Genomic DNA, 22452 nt, shown 5'->3' on the forward strand with positions numbered 1-22452 from the left:
AATATGTTTTTATTATTTTCTTGGAGAGGCTTAACTTCATGATATTTTAGCCAGTCTGGAAATGTTCTGGTGATAAGAGACTGATTACAGAAATAGCTTAAAATAGAACTCAACTCGCATGAGCGCTTTTTGATTAACTTCGTTGATACGTTATCATAACCAATAGATTACTTAGCTTTTAAGTACGTTATGATGGATGCTAATTACTTGGGAGAAGTGAGTCTCATTTCCATTTTACTGAAGTTATTTGTAATGAGTGTTCTCAGATATTCCATTGCACTGTCTACTCAAACTAATGATCCCAAGCTGTCAGTAATAGAAAGAAAGCACTTCTTCAAGAGGTTTGCAACATTATGTGCACTTGTTGCCAATGTCTTATTTATTTTTAGAGCTATCTGTTCCTCTTCCTTCTTGGCCCTACCTGTCGCTGTCTTCACTATATCCCACATAGTTTTTATTTTGTTGCCTGATGTAGTTATCATGTTTTCATAATATAGCTGCTTAGATTTCTGAATTACTTACATTAATATTTTGCAGTATTCTTTGTAATGCAATACAGCACTAACGTCGGAGCTGTTCCTAGATAGTAGATACAGTCTCATTTTTGTCCCACATGATATCGTTACTCTTTGTGTTATGCGTGGCTTATTTTTAGAGTTCTGTTCGATTTGAGTTACCTTGAGGGGAAAACAATTTTCAAAAGAGGAAGCAACTTTTTTAGTGGATACTTTGTATTTTCCACTTGAGTCATAAGCATTGAAAACATTTATCCATTTCATGTGTTTCAGCAATCTCCTAATCTACTCAATTTTTGACTGATTTATTACCCTCCTGTATTCAAATTTCATAGTTCTTTTTATCTTGACAAGTTTCAAAACTTAACACAAGATGATGCATGTCATGATCAGATAGCCCAATTACTATTTGTTTCCTGATATGACCTTTCCCCCTAGATTTGTCTACAAATATATTATCAGCAACAGTCTCAGAACATTTACATACCCTACTTGCAACGTTCATAGTGGCAATTAAGCTGAACGACAGTGTTACTCATTGCAATAGTTGTTCACTGACAGAGATTTTCAATAAATCCCCTTTTTTTTTTTTTTTTTTTTTTTTTTTTACTGTGAGATGGACAACACAGTTTGCAGATATTCTGTGAAGAGGTGAAAGCTACCTGAAGATGCTCTGTAAACACATCTATTCTAAAGGACTTACTATGAAATATTACTACTGTTGCACAAGCTTCTAAGTGCTGCTCTGAGCAAAATTTATTAATATCCTTATACCTGAAATTAAAACAGTTTCTGCAAATGTGGCAACTCCTCCTTTCTCCATATTATCTCTACAGAAGTAAGAAGCGTTCGTGAATCGTGTAACATTTAAAATATCTACACCGGTAGTCACATGATGTTCAGAGAGGCAAATTATATGAACCGCTTTTCTCAATTGTAATTCCTCAACACAAATAAGTAATTCATTAAGCTTACCCATTAATCCTCCGATATTATAATTCTATAAGGATAACTGATTTTGTGCTCTGGCTGAATTACAGTTGGATGAATCTAATTTTTCTTTCAATTTTTGAATGGCTCCAGTTTCAATCAGGAGCTGTTTGCAAGAATTATGTACATTAAAATTTGGTTTCTGGCTGCCTGTTTTATCAATGTGAATGTCACTTTCAGCCTTTGATCATCTTTTGTTTCTGCCCTCTCTACCCTAAAAAAAGTTGCTGTTCAGGCACTTGTAACTTGGTACTTTAGCGCTTGTGATAGTGCCACCCCAATCCCCTCCTTAAGTTATATGGTATTAGCCCAGACAGTTTTCCTGTCCCTTTCCTGCTGAGGTGAAGGCCATGCCTAGTACAGTTCCACCTACTGACAGTGTCAGCAGAAACCACACTGTTGTGATACCCCATGCCTGATCCAAGCACCCATTCCAGTTTCAAATTAACTCTCCTGACAGAAGAGTTTAAATAAGGCTGGTCCTGGCACCTCAGAACAGATACAAGCCCAACACCAATATATCTTATTGCTGAAGCTATCTTTACTAGGCCGCCCTCAGTTGGATAATTAGGGTCCCTGTGTATGCTGTTGCTCTCCTCGCCCACTATTTCCACGGTGTCTTTCATTGTGAAGTCTTTGGAAAGTGAATCCACATCCTCTATCACCTGACCCAGATTTGCATTAGGTTTAAAAAAAACTTCTAACCTGATAACCTGATCCTTGTTCATCCAGCAACAGTTGACCAACACTTCTACCGAATGAACTACCAACAACAAAACTTTCTTCTTCTTCACAATTTTTTCAGACGTCTTCTCAAACGCATTTTGAATGTTTGTTGTGTCCTGTTTACTCTTACAACTACTTGCGGTTCATCAGTTTCAAACTGTGAGAACAGATCAATTTTTTTTCCACTATGAGAATAAAACTGTCTGAGATAGTCCTAGTCCAATTTCTTCTGTAATCTGTTGTCACTTCTCACCTCTCTTTTACTATCTCTCCCTTAACATTTCAGATCTTGTTTTGCCTTATCTAGTTCCGCTTGAAGGGCAAGTTGGAGCCATTTGTCTGCTTTCGGATATAACAGGGTGCTGCACTACAGTAAGTCACTGAGACGAGCAGCAGCGTCACTACGCACATGTATGGAGGCCAGGCAAGGTAGAAGAAGTGCCACCTTGTAGCAAAGATTGGTAGTGTATCGAGACACTCGCTCCTCACGGGATCAACGTTCGTCGGGAGTGAATGCAGCCAATGGTGTCGGTCAGCTGGGAAGCCAGAGCAACTGATACGCTGCATAATCGCTCTATGAGTAGAGCAGCTCAGCTTTCAAGAGGACCGCGCGCAAGAAAACTAGACGATATAACGAAGTGATGTGTGTGCAGGATCCTTCCCCCTGTCAGTGCAAAGAAAAACCAGAAACAGTTGCAAATTTCACTTTTTTATTCACTCGATGACTAGTTCGGGCAAGGACCCCTTTTAAAATCATTGTAGCATATTCAAAAACGACATCTCTGAAAATGCAAGAACCATGTCAAAAACGTGCAAACGGTGTTTTAATAATATGGAACTCTGTGCAAAATGTGGTAAATAACTGATTACACCAATGGCCATGTTAATTGTCCATGTGTTACAAGTTTGTTTTTATTTTTCAGCAGATTGATTTAAAAGAAAAAAAATCACAAAATGGAAAAATCTTTTAAAACATAATATACTGACGATAATAGGAAGGTAACATTCTCCTTTAAATAATTTTTAAATGATTTCTCTCTTTGTATCTGAAACAACTGGCCATCAGTTTAGCCTGTTATACGTTCGTTTGTGTGGCCATCTTCTGCAGCAGCTGTTAACACCCGTTATTATAGGTTATCTGTCTTGAGATGACTGCAGCCTAATTAAAAAGAACTATACCAGACGCGTTTCGTTTTTATTTACAAAACGTCTTCTATGGTATTCTGTAAATTGGATACACATGTTTACACATTTTTTGATTGTTTTAGGTTAAAAACAAACGTATTATGGACGCCTTGTCAGGTTTTTCCAAGTGTCCTCTACATGAAATTTAGAATGATACATTTCAACCTGCATAAAACTATTCAACATACGAAGTTTAACAATGCTTGCAGTTCAGATAGTATTACACCTAAATATATTAATATACAGGGTATAAACAGTTCTGACAGTGTACAAAAAAGGAAACAAATAGCTCAAACAATTTGGCTAAACAACGAAATAAAGTCTTTTTATGCCTAGAAGCAAACGCTAAATAGGGAACTATATAAATCACATCTTAATCTTACGAGTGTTCTGAATAATACCGTTGTTTTCTCCCATCTTGTTAGCAAGGTTGAAAATCGTGCATATGCAGTGATATAAAAAATGAAAAAACTCACAAATGAAAGATTGCAAATTTAAAAGCTGAACAAACACCCAACAGTCTAACGAAAAACACCAGTTCTATCAAACACTGGTCAACCTCACTGACACTATTTTGCATACAGAAGAAATAAAACTACTCGAAAAAGGTCTGAAACACAATGTTAGCACACAGATAGACGAAAAAACATAGAACACCTCGTAGTTGAATCAGAAATCATTCTCACACAGAAAAACAGAAACGAAATGAGTGAGGTAAACTTTGGTCTGACGAGAGAGCTAGTCAATAATGCAGTCCAAAACGTAACAACTCAGATGAAAGAAAACAGAAACAATACTGATTCTATATCACTGACAAAGCTTAGAAAGAAACTACGTGAACACAACACCACCATCGCAAAGGCAGATAAAGGAAACACAGTGGTTCTCGTAAACAAAGAGCGATACATCAGTAGGACACAAGAGGTCATCACAAAAAGTAAAATTATAGAATTAGACAATGAACATGCAATAGAAAACAATGGAAAAAGGAAACGTGGTACAAAGAAATCCCAGTGCAACTTACCTCCTATGCCAACCAACGCCACGCAAGAAAGATCTCCCCATCAGAACTAATGTGAATTATAGAAATGCCCCCGCTTACCCACTTGCAAGATACAAGTTGAAAATCTTATCAGAAAACTACAAATTACAAGAAGACAGGACTATAAGGAACACCACACAGTTGATTCAGTACATAAGAGACTTGCAAGTTCCAGACACAGCCACCCTCCTGTGATTTGATGTAGAGAATATGTATTCCAATATACCAATAACTGAAACAATTAACAATATAGAACAAAATCTCAAAACAGACAGCACACTTCTACATGAATACATCAAAGAAACAGTCAGGCTTCTAGAGCTAATAATAGAACAGAATTATTTTCAGTTTAGTAATGAATTCTGTTTACAGAGCGAAGGATTACCAATGGGATCTCCAGTGTCTGGAACCATAGGAAACATACTTATGAACCATGTAGAAGAGATTATATTTAACAAATTAGTGTCAAATAGGTACAAAATCCTACACTCCATTAGATATATGGATGGCATATTGTGCTTGATGAACCAAACATTAAAACTGACCAGGTACACACAGACATAAATACTGTTCAGGATAAGATACATTTTACAATAGAGAAAGACCAAAATAGATAGTTAAATTTCTTTGACATCATCATAAAGATTCAAAATAACCAACACACATTTGCCATACACCGAAAACCGACAACAACAGACATAATTATACATGAGACTTCACAACACCTCAATTCACAAAAGCAGGCAGCATGTAGATACACAGCACCTTTAGATACAGACAGTTACAAAATGGAAATGAATACTATATTACAAACAGCCACAAACAATGGATGCAAAGAGAACTCAGTAACAAAGCTGAACAAGAAAATCGTGAACCAGAAAAGAAAAAACACCCAACTTCACCAACACACGGACAAAATCACACACAAACAAATACACAAAATACAAGAATAGAAATAATACAAATTGTGAAAGAAACAGAAAGTAAAAGATGGTACAGAATGACATAAACCACAAATGCACACACAGAATATCCAATATTTTCAAAAAAACAAGGCATAAAAATAGCACACCAAACCAACAACTCAATTCAGAAATACTTCCCAAAAACAATAGCAAGAAACTGATCTCTATCAGATATCAGTAATATACAAACTTAAATGCAATACATCTGATGGAAGATACCAGGTCAAACCAGGAGGACATTTGACACAAGATACAAAGAACATGTAAGAGCATGGAAATACAGAACAAATCATTCAACTTTTGCAGAACACTTACACCAATATCAACATAAAATTACAACCAGAGACATAGACATGGTAATCATAAGGATAAACAAAAAGAAACATCTCCTCACCTTACAAGAAAACTACACACATCCAAAAAAAAAAAAAAAACATAAGAGAAAACAAACAACTTATAAATTAGAAACTTCCTGGCAGATTGTATGCCGGACCGAGACTCGAACTCGGGACATTTGCCTTTCGCGGGCAAGTTCTCTACCAACTGAGCTACCGAAGCACGACTCACTCCCCGTCCTCACAGCTTTGCTTTTGCCAGTACCCCATCTCCTACCTTCCAAATATTACAGAAGCTCTCCTGCGCAGGAGTCATAACACACATCAAGATAATTCAAGGCAGATGACCAAACACAAGCTAAATTCGTTATTATAGGCTATCTGTCTTGAGCTGACTGCCATCTAATTAAAAAGAATTATACCAGACATGTTTCGCTTTTATTTACAAAGCATCTTCTGTGGTGTTCCGTAAATTGGATACACACGTTTGTACATTTGTTGATTGTTTTAGGTTAAAAACAATGTTTTCTTTATAAAGTTGGCCTGCAAGCTACTTACGGTGTTTCTTTACGTACATGATTTAAACAGAATATTGCGGCGGAACTGTTTGTTCATTAGTAAGATAATATACATTCTTTTCTTTGTATTATAATGTCGTGTGCTAAATGTAGGTGAAGTGGAATAATTCGGAGTGATGATGTTTCTCATGTTTCTCTTGCAGAATATGTACATTTTAGGAACTGGAATATTCTTCTTTAATATCTAAAGAACTAAATATTTGCTATAGTTTGTTTTTGAATTTTACGTATATACGTCATCTTGTTTTGAAAGCAATTTGTGAATGTTTGTCAAAATCCAGGGGAAGTGAATGCTGGAAGGAATGAGTGAGATATAAATATTGAACTTTGAAAGCTTTAGTACCTTGAGGAACCACTGCCAAGGAAAACATATCGATATCCTATTTGTCAATTTTACTCTGAGTAACTGCTGCTGATATTACTTGGTTCTGCGGGTATTTTCATTTATTTTATTAACATCTCTGGCTAACTTTATTGTTTGCTTTTTAAAAGTGGGAATCTTGGAAACAAAGAAGTAGGGGGATGTAAGGGTACAGGCGATGCTGTTGCAGTATCTACACTTACGCGCCACTGCCTCTTGGAGACAGCGTCGCTGATTCGGGGAACCGCCATCAGTCTAGCAGCGGCGAGAGTTTTGGCTCCTGCCGTTATCTTGTCGCGGCAAGTTGGTCTGCCGGTAACGAGCGAAATGATAAGGCAGAACGGTGGAGCCAGTGCCTAATTATGAGGATTATAGGGGCAATGGTGGCCCCTGCGAAATGAGTAAAAAGCCTGTGTGAAAGCTCTTGTTAGTATGAAGGAGCTAGGGTAGAAAATATTCCTTGGGCGTAAGATCCCCATTTTAGCTTCGTACTGAAGTATAATCCGAATGCCTAGTATACTCGTATAGGAGGTCGTCAGAGGCCTGGAGGATGATGATAAGAAAGATGAAAATGGCTAGCAACTCTGCGCCCCCAATACAAACCTACGAGTCTGCCTCTTGGACTGTGGAAAAGAACTTTCAAGAACTTATGATAAAAAAAAGATACCACGTGGCAGAAGTCTACAAAAAAGCAGTACGTTACATAAAATAGAACCTATACTAGAGGAGGAGGTAAAAGCGATGCTGAAAAAGGTAAGGAATGGAAAGGCAAGTGGACATGGAGGAGTTTTGATGAAATTGTGGAAATGTAGTCTTCTTCAAATGGTGACAAATATGTAAATTCTTCAGTCAAATTGTGGAAGGTGAGGAAATATCAAGATAGTGATGGTGTCATAAATATCTGGCTTCTACAAAAAAGGAAACAAGAAGTACCCAAATAATTATAGGAGAATTAGTGTTATGGCTTCTGCCAGAACACTTTTTAGCGCTGCACTGAAAAACAAGTTGGCGAATGAGATTGAGGGAAAGATTAAAGAGGAACAGGCAGGTTTCACAGTTGAACGGCCTTGTATGGATCGTATTTTTAGCCTTAGACAGATAATTCGGAAGGTGCATTCGGAAGTACACATAATATTTGAGGATTTAAAGAGAGCGTATGATTCTGTGCCCATCAACGGTCTATGGGAAGCGATATAGTATGTGGGCGTAGAAGCATAGAACACATCCCTAATTCAAAGAATATACCGCCAATCGTACGTGGCAGTTGAAGTAGGGGCAAAGCTGAGTGAGCCATTCCAAACATCTAAAGGACTTGGACATAGCTGCATTAAGTCATCGATTAACGGTGGAATCTGTCATGCGGATTTTTCTTTCCAGAGTGGTAGTATCCGCTCACTATTATTTGCTGATCATCAGCTGCTGATATCACAAAGTAGAGAGGATGTCAAATACGTGATGAAGAAATTAATGAAAGCATTTAAACGAGTCGTGCTTAGAACCAAAGTAAAATTTTGTAGTCGGAGGAGGTGGAAGGAAATAGTACTGCTGCAGGGAACTATTAAAGCTGTAAAGCATTTTAATATAGTACTTATGATCGATTATTCATTCCTCGCCAAGCTGTGGAAAAAAAGCAGGCAAAGGAAGTAATTAAAATTCTAAATGGAGGTCTCTGAAGCCTGGTAGTATAAGAAGAAACAAAGAAGAGGTTTCTGCAAATAGTAGTGAAAAGAACACTTACTTACGGCACAGAAGGACGGACCCTGGTGGAGCGGAAGAGAAGCCGAGACAGGCAGTAGAGATGGGTGGAATTAGGAGGGCAACCAGGATACTCAGGACACAAAAACGGTTCAAATGGCTCTGAGCACTATGGGACTTAACTTCTGAGGTCATTATCCCCGAAAACTTAGAACTACTTAAACCTCACTAACCTAAGGACATCACACACATCCATGCCCGAGGTAGGATTCGAACCTACGACCGTAGCGGTCGCGCGGTTCCAGACTGTGGCGCCTAGAGCCCCTCGGCCACAACGGCCGGCACTCTGGACCCCACGGAGAAGAAATGAAGACAGTAGGAAGGGAACGGATATGGAACAACCAGTCGTGCTAAGAACTGGGAATAAAGCTCTCGTTATTACCACGTGGTCCAGGGGTAGCGTCTTTGATTCATAAACAAAACGTCTTCGGTCCCAGGTTCGATCCCCGCCACTGCCTAAATTTTGATAAATAATCAGCATTGGCGCCCGAAGACTTCCGGCGTAAGAAGTCAGCCTCATTCTGCCAACGGCCTTGTCAAAGAGGGCGGAGGAGCGGATAGAGGTTCAGAGCACTCTCTTGTCCTAGGGGTGGGAAATTGCCCCTAAAGGCGGAAGAATCAGCAATGATCAACGACATGAGGATGCAGAAGGCAATGGAAACCACTGCATTAAAGACACGTAACATGTATCCACAGGACATGTGGCCTGTATTTGAAGAAGTGTCATGATTATCTCTCCATTGGCAAAAGATACCGGAATAGTCCCCCATTCGGATCTCCGGGAGGGGACTGCCAAGGGGGAGGTTACCATGAGAAATAGATTGAATGATCAACGATAGGATAACGTTCTACGAGTCGGGGCGAGGAATGTCAGAATCTTGAACATTGAATCTGAAAAGGGAAATGCAAAGCCTCAATCTAGATATAGTAGGGGTCAGTGAAGTGAAGTGGAAGGAAGACAAGGATTTCTGGTCGGATGAGTATCGGGTAATATCAACAGCAGCAGCAAATGGTATAACAAGAGTAGGATTCGTTATAAATAGGAAGGTAGGGCAGAGGGTGTGTTACTGTGAACAGTTCAGTGACCGGGTTGTTCGAATTAGATTCGACAGCAGACCAACACCGACAACGATAGTTCAGGTATACATGCCGACGTCGCAAGCTGAAGATGAACAGATAGAGAAAGTGTATGAGGATATTGAAAGGGTAATGCAGTATGTAAAGGGGGATGAAAATTTAATAGTCATGGGCGACTGGAATGCAGTTGTAGGGGAAGGAGTAGAAGAAAAGGTTACAGGAGAATACGGGCTTGGGACAAGGAATGAAAGAGGAGAAAGACTAATTGAGTTCTGTAACAAGTTTCAGCTAGTAATAGCGAATACCCTGTTCAAGAATCACAAGAGGAGGAGGTATACTTGGAAGAGGCCGGGAGATACGGGAAGATTTCAATTAGATCACATCATGATCAGACAGAGATTCGGAAATCAGATACTGGATTGTAAGGCGTACCCAGGATCAGATATAGACTCAGATCACAATATAGTAGTGATGAAGAGTAGGCTGAAGTTCAAGACATTAGTCAGGAAGAATCAATACGCAAAGAAGTGGGATACGGAAGTACTAAGGAATGACGAGATACGTTTGAAGTTCTCTAACTCTATAGATACAGCAATAAGAAATAGCGCAGTAGGCAGTACAGTTGAAGAGGAATGGACATCTCTAAAAAGGGCCATCACAGAAGTTGGGAAGGAAAACATAGGTACAAAGAAGGTAGCTGCGAAGAAACCATGGGTAACAGAAGAAATACTTCAGTTGATTAATGAAAGGAGGAAGTACAAACATGTTCCGGGAAAATCAGGAATACAGAAATACAAGTCGCTGAGGAATGAAATAAATAGGAAGTGCAGGGAAGCTAAGACGAAATGGCTGCAGGAAAAATGTGAAGACATCGAAAAAGATATGATTGTCGGAAGGACGGACTCAGCATACAGGAAAGTCAAAACAACCTTTGGTGACATTAAAAGCACCGGTGGTAACATTAAGAGTGCAACGGGAATTCCACTGTTAAATGCAGAGGAGAGAGCAGATAGGTGGAAAGAATACATTGAAAGCCTCTATGAGAGTGAAGATTTGTCTGATGTGATTGAAGAAGAAACAGGATTTAGAAGAGATAGGGGATCCAGTATTAGAATCGGAATTTAAAAGTGCTTTGGAGGACTTACGGTCAAATAAGGCAGAAGAGATAGATAAAATTCCATCAGAATTTCTAAAATCACTGGGGGAAGTGGCAACAAAACGACTATTCACGTTGGTGTATAGAATATATGAGTCTGGCGATATACCATCTGACTTTCGGAAAAGCATCATCCACACAATTCCGAAGACGGCAAGAGCTGATAAGTGCGAGAATTATCGCACAATCAGCTTAACAGCTCATGCATCGAAGCTGCTTACAAGAATAATATACAGAAAAATGGAAAAGAAAATTGAGAATGCGCTAGGTGACGATCAGTTTGGCTTTAGGAGAAGTAAAGGGACGAGAGAGGCAATTCTGACGTTACGGCTAATAATGGAAGCAAGGCTAAAGAAAAATCAAGACACTTTCATAGGATTTGTCGACCTGGAAAAAGCGTTCGACAATATAAAATGGTGCAAGCTGTTAGAGATTCTGAAAAAAGTAGGGGTAAGCTATAGGGAGAGACGGGTCATATGCAATATGTACAACAACCAAGAGGGAATAATAAGAGTGGACGATCAAGAACGAAGTTCTCGTATTAAGAAGGATGTAAGACAAGGCTGTAGCCTTTCGCCCCTACTCTTCAATCTGTACATCGAGGAAGCAATGATGGAAACAAAAGAAAGTTTCAGGAGTGGAATTAAAATACAAGGTGAAAGGATATCAATGATACGATTCGCTGATGACATTGCTATCCTGAGTGAAAGTGAAGAAGAATTAAATGATCTGCTGAACGGAATGAACAGTCTAACGAGTACACAGTATGGTTTGAGAGTAAATCGGAGAAAGACGAAGGTAATGAGAAGTAGTAGAAATGAGAACAGCGAGAAACTTAACATCAGGATTGATGGTCACGAAGGCAATGAAGTTAAGGAATTCTGCTACCTAGGCAGTAAAATAACCAATGACGGACGGAGCAAAGAGGAGGTCAAAAGCAGACTCGCTATGGCAAAAAAGGTATTTCTGGCCAAGAGAAGTCTACTAATATCAAATACCGGCCTTAATTTGAGGAAGAAATATCTGAGGATGTACGTCTGGAGTACAGCATTGTATGGTAGTGAATCATGGACTGTAGAAAAACCGGAACAGAAGAGAATCGAAGTATTTGAGATGTGGTGCTATAGACGAATGTTGAAAATTAGGTGGACTGTTAAGGTAAGGAATGAGGAGGTTCTACGCAGAATCGGAGAGGAAAGGAATATGTGGAAAACACTGATAAGGAGAAGGGGCAGGATGATAGGACATCTGCTAAGACATGAGGGAATGACTTCCATGGTACTAGAGGGAGCTATAGAGGGCAAAAACTGTAGAGGAAGACAGAGATTGGAATACGTCAAGCAAATAATTGAGGACGTAGGTTGCAAGTGCTACTCTGAGATGAAGAGGTTAGCACAGGAAAGGAATTCGTGGCGGGCCGCATCAAACCAGTCAGTAGACTGATGACCAAAAAAAAAAAAAAAAAAAAAAAAATGACCACGTAAAGCGAATGGAGTTACGAAGACGACCTAAAGAAATCCTGAATTGGTCGCCGCCAGAAAGGAGGAAGCGTGGATGGCCGAGTGTGAGTAACTTGGATGATGAGGAAGGGAGATATGGAAGAGAAAGACTTCCTTGATCAGGAAAAGTTGGCGAAGGGGAAAACAGTGCAATTGATAAAGAATGGAAAAGCCCTTAAAAGCAAGAAAGCCTAGCATAAAAGACGGCTCTTCCTTGGAATACGTAAAGGAAATTATGAAAATAAGGAAGGGGGATTCTTAAATGGCAGATCAGTAGGGGCATGAACCATGTCTCTCTCCACGGTTGTTATAGCAGGTCACTTTCGTCGGACTTAGATTTCACGTCGGTAATCGCACGAGCTTAATATAATTCTGTTATCGGTCGGTTGGACATACATTTACCAACCAGATTTTAAACTAGAATGAAATTTCCACTCTGCAGTGAAGTGTGCGCTGATATGAAACCACCTGGAAGATTAAAACTGTGTGCCGGACCGAGACTCGAACTCGGGACCTTTGCCTTTCGCGGGCAAGTGCTCTACCAACTGAACTACCCAAGCACAACCCACGCCCCGTCCTCACAACTCCAGTTCCGCCAGTACCCCGTCTCCTACCTTCCAAACTTCATAGAAGCTCTCCTGCGAACCTTCAGAACTAGCATTCCTGGAAGAAAGCACATTGCGCAGACATGGCTGAACCATGTCTCCACAATGTTGTTTCAGAGTATGCCGATACAAATTTAAAAATAATATCCAACCGTTCGCTCGACGAAAGATCCGTACCCGAAGACTGGAAAGTTGCACAGGTCACACCAATATTCAAGAAAGGTAATAGGAGTAACCCACTAAATTACAGATGCATATCATTAACGTCGATATACAGCAGGATTTTGGAACATACATTGTTTTCGAACATTATGAGTTACGTCGAAGAGAACGGTCTATTGACACACAGTGAAAACGGATTTAGAAAACAACGTTCTTGTGAAATACAACTAGGTTATTCCTCACAAGAAATACTGAGTGCTATTGGCCAGGGATTTCAAATTGATTCCGTATTTCTAGATTTCCAAAATGCTTTTGCCACTATACCGCACGAGCGTCTTGTAGTAAATTGCGTACTTATGGAGTATCGTGTCCGTTGTGTGACTGGCTTCGTGATACCCTGTCAGAGAAGTCTCAGTTCGCAGTAATTGACGGAAAGTCATACAGTAAAACAGAAATGATTCCTGGCGTTCCTCAAGGTAGTGTTACTGTCCCTATGTTGTTCCTTATCTATATAAACGGTTTTGGAGATAATCTCAGCAAGTGTCTTAGGTTGTTTGCAGACTAGTAAAATATTCAGAAGATCAAAACAAATTGCAGAACGATTTAGAAAAGATATCTGTATCGTGCAAAAATTGGCAATTGACCCTAAATAATGAAAAGTGTCAGGTCATCCACATGAGTGCTAAAAGGAATCCGTTAAACTTCGGTTACACGATAAATCAGTCAAATCTAAATGCCATGAATTCAACTAAATACATATTAATGACAATTATGAACAATTTAAACTGGAAGGAACATATAGAAAATGTTGTGACGAAGGCTAACCAAAGACTACGTTTTACTGGCAAGATACTTAGATAATATAACAGATCTAATAATGAGACTGCCCGTGCGTCCTCTTTTAGAAAACAGTTTACCAGATAGGTTTGACGGAGTACATCGAGAAAGTTCAAAAAAGGGCAGACTGGGGAGAGAGTTTCACTGCAATTATACGGGATTTGGTATTTACATCATTAAAACAAAGGCGCTTTTCGTTGCGGCGGAATCTTCTCACGAAATTTCAGTCACCAACTTTCTCCTCCGAGTGCGAAAATATTTTGTTGACGGCGACCCATAGGGAGAAACGATCATCATAATAAAATAATGGAAATCACAGCTCGCACGGAAATATATAGGTGTTCGTTTTTTCTGCGCCCTGTATGAGTTTGGAATAATAGAGAATTACTGTGAAGGCGGTTCGATGAACACTCTGTCAGATACTCAAATGTGATTTTCACAGTATCCGTAGAGTATCCATGTAGATGTAGACAATATTCCACTGTCTTGGTCATATTTCATTATTTGTGAAAATGTGTTTCAGAACTCAGCCATCGTCACATCGTGTTCCATCGAAGTTGGTTCACAGTATTGTCAGATTAGCTATATTTATGCTTTTTTCTGGTTTGGGTTCACCAGCGACATCGAACAAATAATAAATATCGATCACGATAGAGAAGTATAAGTGCGTAAATATGATGACTGACCTTTACAAAGACGTCCTGTCTTCCATTATTAATCCCTTTTTCTACACCCAATTCAGTATTTTCTCATTAGTTCCTTGATCTACCCACACAATTCTCATTATTCTTCTGTATCACCACAAGTCTCTAGTCTCTCATTCTCTGAACTGCTTATTGTCCGTGCTTCACTTCTGCAAAAAACTACACCTCAGACAAATAGCTCCAGAAAAGACTTCCTAACACAGACTTCGTAGCTGTCCTAGCTTCGCACAGGTAGTATACTACGAATCGATGGTGGATGAATTGACTGATGTAGCGGTGATGAAGTATATACACAAAAGTTCCTCGTAAATGAATATTTCCGGTGGTTAAAACCTTATCACAGTACTACTTTCTGAGAATAGCGTTCACGTAGAGGCAGAAAAAGGTGTTGGAGGGACCCCAATATACGCTAATAATTTTTCTGTTCATAGTTTGAACACGCTACTCTCCGAAAGCACTAGAGGACTTTCGTTGGGTTTTCACAGGCAGTTTAAAGTTTTATCTAAAACGTCTGATCATTTTAGTAGTTCGGATTATTGATCACCATGGAATGGTACAGCGAGGAACCAACAGATGGTGCTGTTAGTTTCGTAAAATATAGAAGAACCAATAGATGGCATTGTTAGTATTTTTCAACTCAGTGACAGATCTATTGCCGGAAGTTTACGTCAGTCTGATCTTTTTGAAATCAAACTACATTGAATTTAAATGGCAGGAATATACGCTTTACTGATTTGACTTTGTTTAAAAAAACTTAACAACAATGCTACTCTTCTTTCGATTGGTTTTATTTTTATTCTTTGCTAGGAAAACGAATTTATTAAGTTAGCTTTCTGATTTGGGTGCCTACTCATTACATTTAGATTTAATTTAGTTTATGACAAAATTGCCTGCAAAACAGTCAAGTTTTTTTCTGAATGCACCAAAACGGCTAACAGAATGCAGTATAAGGAATCCAGCGGAAATCGTGATATGAGACGTACTGTGGCTCAAGAGTGTCTGTCTTTAAGTCGCTGTTTGGCAACTGCTTCTTAAACCGAGACGCAACTGATCGGGATCATTGTGCATTAGCTCGCAACTTAGACCCTTTCATTCACAAAGGCTTAAATTGTTTCTCTCCATCGCAGAAGAGGAAATTTTGATGGGCATTTGCGCAGGCAACCGATTTTTTTTTTTATACCGTGAATCCCAGTTATTTCTGACAATTTACCATTTCAGTTCAAACATGAAGAACTGCCGGTGAGCTTATGTTATGCCACGTCCACAAACAAAGCACAAGGGCAGTCGCTGCCTGTTGCGGGCGTGGAACTTAAGGCCTGGCCAGACAGAATGCGGCCTGGCCGTCCGGCCTGTGGCCTTGAGCCGCAGCCGGCAGGCCGCGCTGTTGAATCGCTCGTTACTGTGCGGCGGCGGTCACACAGAGTGCGGCTCTGACGCACCGGCATACGGCCTGCCGCACCGGCCGCCACCAGGTTGTCACAGATTACAGCTTCGCCGCAAGCCGGAGCTGCTGCTTGCCTCTGTTGGCGCACTCAACCGCTCTGCTGTCACACTGCAGCAGCGGCGTGAGGCGGTTTTTGTCTTGCAGCTCGTAGTGCATGCATCATGGACACAGACTTACAGAGGAGGTGAGAGAATACAACTTTTTGTCTGATACACGCGATTTGGAGGTAGAATACTTTTGCCCTCGATATACTCTTGATAGAAAGCTGAATTCTCAGAAATAGTGTTGTCACTGTGACGTCCATAACTTCTAATATGAACTACTGTAAACTCCGTAGTGTGGATCAACGATCGCCAGCAGAACTAGCTAAAAGAACTGTTCGTAACAGAAGAACTGGGATCCACTATCCTTCGGGCATTTTAACCTGATAGGCTTTCCGTCTATGCTTCCAAGGCAGTTCGGAAACCCCTAAAGTTCTAGAAATCCTCCTTCAGATTTCTTCCACTTCTCTGTTGTAGGAGTATGTAAATACTTGGGCTGTAGAACAGTCCATATTGCTTGGCACACTTATTTCACAATATCTGAGACTGTTGAACGTCCTAATCGATAAGAAAAAGCTATGGTCTGGTGACTGTCGCCTGTAGTCAAGTATCTGGAAAAGATTAAAATTTGTTATGCCGATAGAACGAATGGATAAGTTAACGACCAAAGATATGTTTAAATTCAATGACAGTGGTGTGAATGCAATGAAAGAAAACAATCTATTAAGTAGAAAGTTCTCTCTAGCGGGACATACGGAACTAGATGTTACTATCGTTTGCTGTATTCGTAAACACTGCAAATAAATTTATCACTCCACTCGTAACTACGTTGTGGGATAGCAATTTGTTCCGCGGAACCTTTCATATGATATAGCAAAACTGAAATGGAATAATTTATATGACTTCTGTTTGAAGCACAAAGAGGCCACAAACGGTAAAACTTACCGCAAACAAATGGTTAGCCTGTGCCTTGTATCAATTGGCTTTCTCCAGTTCGTTGTGCACTTCCCGGTGCTATCTTTTTAACACGCGATGCATCTCCTCGAAACATTCTCGCGACATACGAAAATATTTGAAGAACCTATCTTCGTCAGACTCTTAGATCAACACACAGACGATGGTATTCTCCTAAGCTTTCTCTCTTGCTATTAATGTCGTGCACCCAACATCTCCTCTTCTTGGTGCCATTTCGTATCGCTAGTGCGAGCTACTCATTTCTGCAATAAAATAATAATAATAATAATAATAATAAACTCGCACAAAGATAACGCGTCCCGTGTGAGGATTCCAAATCGTCTAACGCCAAGACAATCGCGCTACGCATGCAAGCTTAATAATGGGGTTCGGCCCCTTCCACAGTGTTAATACAGCTGACGCATCAAGAGTCGCTGCGGCCGGCCGTTGCCTGTGTGGCGTCCCCGGCCGCTGACGGGTCCGGCCCACCGCTGCGCCGTCCGTCGCAGCGGCAGGCCGGATTCTGTCTGGCCAGCCCTTACTCAATTGTTTTTCTTACGGCCGATTCTACATAGATCTCTCCTGTGTTTGTGAGAAAACAAGAAATTCGTTCTAGTTCTGAACCATACCACTTCAAACTTTGTATACAGATAAACTTTATATCCAAATGTACAAAGTCTCTGGCGCAACTATAAATGAAGACCGTACCTGGTAAAGCTGGGTTTCTCTGCTAGTTTATAATATGTTTTGATGCTAACCAATTCCTCATTGTCAAATATGCTTTCAGCCAGTCCTAATATTATATGTTCTCTACTTCAGCCGTAATAAGTTATTTTACTGGTCAAATGGAGAATGTGATCTACTACTGTTTAAGTCTCATTTCGTAATCTAATTCCTTCAGCATCTTCTGATTGTATTCACCTACATTCCATTACAATTTGTTGCACCTTTGTTGATGTTTATCTTATGATCTCTTATCAGTGCGTTATCATTTCCATACAAATGTTGTAACCAAGTACGTTGCTGTTACGGACAGAAAATGTCATCAGCAAACTTCAAAGATGTACTTCTCTCTGAAGATAAATTCCCCCTCCAAATTTATCCTCGGTGTGTTTTACTGGTTGCTCAATGTAAGATTCAACATCATCGGAAATAGGCGACTTACCTGTCTTATTCTCTTCTCATCAACTGATCCTCTTTCATGTTCTTCGACTCTTTACAACTACCGGCAGGTTTCTGTACATACTGCAAATAAAATTTTGCTTCCAGTGCAGCCTTCAGAATTTCAAAGATTGTTATCGAGTCAACACTGTCAAAAGGTATCTCTAAATGTACAAAAGCTGTAAACCTAGGTTTGCTGTTTCTCGGTGTATGTTCTAAGACAAGTCATAGGGTCAGTACTGTGTTACTTGTTCCTACATTTCTCCGTAACCCAAACTGGTCAACTCCCATGTCAGCTTTTAGCAATTCTACTATTTTTCTGTAAATAATTCTGTTTACTGGTCTGCAAGCACGGCTTATTAATCTGGTGTTTCGTAAGTATTCCCACCTGTCTGCACCTACGTTCTTTGCAACTGGCAGTATTACATTGTTCTTTAAGTCTAAGGGTAATTTGCTTGTCTCATACATTGTAAGAGGTATGTGTTGCCTGCGATATGTAACCTATAAGAGAATCTGAGACCTAAGAGCAGTGTTGACTGCAGTACGAACTGTGTAGCAGTAGCAGTAAGTTGTTGCTAGGGAGCAGTCGCCTGTCTACGCTTGTCAGTCCTGTCTGGTGTATCATGTTGGCTGGGCCGGTCGCGTTGCAGCGATGCCGGAGCCTGAGTATTGTTGTATAAGGTAAAAAAGCAGCCTCGCGCATATCTAGTAATATTATGTAAACTCACATGTAAATCTTTTAAAAATACCCTAATAATAATCTTTGTCTAATTTCTAACAAGCATTCACTTCAATTTAAAGAATTTAATATTTTTTTAATGCATGATAATTCCGATTGTTGCAAAAGAAAAATCATTTGCTCCCTTTCATAAACAACAAATGTATAGGCCAGCATTGCACAGAGCTGTGCCGGAAAAGAGCTATTGTAAGAGCAGATAGTTGCTGACTTTATCGAGGTAAGAATTTCTCCTTTTTATTCAGAATGATCTTACAGGGCCGTGACGCAGCACTGCTGTCGTCCAAATTTTACCAGGTTATTGAATTTATTTTTTATTACGAGGTTTAGGAAATTTTCTGTTTCGAGCTTTCATTAAATGGGAAACAAATTTTTGTGGGTACATTAAATGTGAATGCATTTCTGTAAGGAGGTTACAAATGTGAAAGGAATGAATTTTGTGGGGACGTTACACTTAAATTGGTATCATTAACAAAATAATATTCATTTATTTTTTTATTTTTTATTTTATTTTATTTATTTATTTATTTATTTTTGGGTGGTTACACTTGGCGACAACCGGCCAGGATCGGATTTCCTTTGTGAATTTCTGAGAAGTAGTCATATATCTGCTCTTATTTAGTTAAATGTAGTTTGCATCTGGCGCAACGCATTTACTAATTTGTCACTCTGTCTTTCACAGATCATCGGCAATTTATTGCTCTTTGTTGTAATTGTTTGTTTCATTTCGCTTTGTCTTTGTTTCATTTGTGCTTAATTTTGATTTGTGGAAAAATGCCGCGAGAAACTCTTAACAGTATATCGCGATGTGCAATGAATGAAATTGCCGACTCGATTAATTTGAACGATAATACTTGCGACACTCAGTGTAATGGCGATAATCCTCCATTTACAGACAATCAGTGCATACCGATCACTAGTAATGATTTTAATGCTAATGATGAGCGAACAAATGCAATTATGTCCAGAGTAAATGTAACAATTGTTGACGCGGCACGTTCCGATGCAATGAACGCTGCTCAGTTTGACACACCCGGTTTGCAAAATTTGAATTGTGAACAGATAAATTTTTCTCACGAAGATAAAGATGTAGTCAAAATACGTCAGATTTATTTGATTCCGAGGTAGTGACCCACAGTGCACATCCAATTGGCAAACCTTTTCAAGAATCACAGAATGACCAAATGGTTACCGGTACACAAAATGTGACAAATGCATATATACCATCACACAGCACAGAGAATACAGCAGCTAATTTTGGCTTGGATCAAATTATGGCAGTATTGCTAAAACTTAATAAAAAACATGACAACCTTAATGAGAAACTTGACAACAATTCCAAACAGTTAAATGAAAAACTAGACAGCAATTCCAAAGAACTTAATGATAAACAAGACTACAATTTCAAACAACTTAATGAACAGAACAAACAACTTAATGAACAGATTACAGCCGTTGCCGCGCAATGTCATGATACTAAAGAACAATTACGTGAGGAGATTAAGGCTTGTGCTAGGAACAGTATTGAATAAATTAGATCTGTGGCTCAAGAATTAAGGAATACGCAAGCGGCTAAAACTAGATTACTTAAAGATGAAATTAGTGCAGTCGCTAAACAATGCTCTGAAAACGCAACACAGTTACGCGACGAGTTTAAATTAATGTCAGCAGAAGTTTCACGCACACTGGATGCAAAAGTAGGCGCGAAATTTGACTAACAGAACAGCCAAATTGACGAACGTTTTAATCACCACCTACAAAACAGTGAAACGCGTTACCGTAAATTTATACAGGAACAGAATAAAATAAAGCGACAAGTCATGGAAACAATTACTGCACAGAGACAGGAAGATAAGCGTAAATTATTTACGAAAGCAAAAACATACGTAGACAACAATATTGCTACAGTATCAGACGAAATTAAAACTATCAAACAGTTGAACACCGAATTGCGTGATGAAATTTCCGATCTTAAATCAAAAACAGACACACACACGTTAGACTTTCAGACAATGGCCAACAGACTTGAAAAGTTGGAACTAATATAGGATCCCGATGCCATCAAAGCAGACGTTAAAAAATTGAACGAAACCACACGTAAAATACAAAAACAAATAATTGCGTGTCATACTAAAAACGATGATCAGGTAAAAGTACTGACTGAAAAATATGATGAATTGGCCAGTCGTGTTGACGTTATCGAAAGTAATAATGACAGCAAATCAGACGATACTTCACCGATTTCGTTTAATCAAACACCTGAATCCCAAAATTTACAGCAGACAATAAGTGAGATAGGTTCGTCCAATAATACATTACGTCGAAAATTGTCATCTTTACAGAAAGAGGTAACAGAGATGAAAAATGTTTCAGCCTTTGATACATCACAGCATACGCCACTTTCTGAACATTTGTCAGACTCACATAGCCAGTATAATTTAGGTCATTTACAGAGAGTACGTGAGTTAGATTCCGAACAGTCACAGACAAATAGATTCTCATACAATCCTGAACCTGTTCAGACATACAGAGACGATAATTTTGATTACAAGCACTTTCTATCCGTGAGAAAATTTAAAGTATTTAAAAATGACAGAACACAGATTCACACTTTGGACTGGATACGACAATTTGCTTTTGTATTTTCATCAGCTTGGCCCGTAACGCAGAAACTAGAATTGGATTGGATACAACAACTTGCTTTTGAATTTTCACCGCCATTGCCTGTAACGCAGAAACTAAAAATTATTTGTAGCGCGTAATTGACCTCAGGGGATTCATTACACTTCGATGAGTATGTGTCGTAGCGTGCACAGGGCCCCGAGCCATAGTAGTGCTACTTCATCTTTAGTTTTCTGCACTGCTGCCTTCTCTTCTACTGTCATTTACATCTATCAAAACAGCTCTTCAACTATTGACCTATCTATAATTAGGAATTAGTAAAGAAACCTGATACGACAAGTTTTACCTGAAAGTGACAGTTATCATTATACGCTGCAGAAATGACAACCACTAGAACTTCAATAACAGACAAAAATTTTAATTATCAGTATCGTCAAAATTATCAGCAACAGGAACCGCATTTTGGTAACAATAGAGGTTTTTCTCAACAACTGCATCAAAACCAGCCGGTTAGCATACCTAACCAACAATGCAGTCTGCAAGGTCAACCAAGCTTTAATGTTTCGCCGCCTGCACGTACAGCATCGGCTCCACCAAATAGTAACGCACCGCAACAAGGAAACCAGTACGTACGGAAAACACCTCATTTCAATTCCTATCGCGACGCGCCATATAGCAATGACTATAATGACAGACGTAAAAATAATGGTCACAATTTTCAGCGTACGTTTAATAACAGTCGGTCTTATCAGCAGCAAAATCATCCGCAACAACATATTATCATGAATGAACCAGACAGTAGATATCATCCCGAAATAATAGGTCAGGAAGAAATAACAGAACAGTACAAATAGTGGAAATGCCACAGCATCCTCCCGCAAATGATAGCACGTCAGATAGAATTTGACTAGATATAGTACAGGTTGCATCTTCCAGCAACGCAAGCAATACTTTTGACACGCAGAATCTCGTTCACGAAAATGTTATTACTTTTGACGACAT

Source organism: Schistocerca cancellata, chromosome 5 (genome assembly GCF_023864275.1).
Source record: "Schistocerca cancellata isolate TAMUIC-IGC-003103 chromosome 5, iqSchCanc2.1, whole genome shotgun sequence".
In the NCBI taxonomy this organism is placed as follows: Eukaryota; Metazoa; Arthropoda; class Insecta; order Orthoptera; family Acrididae; genus Schistocerca; species Schistocerca cancellata.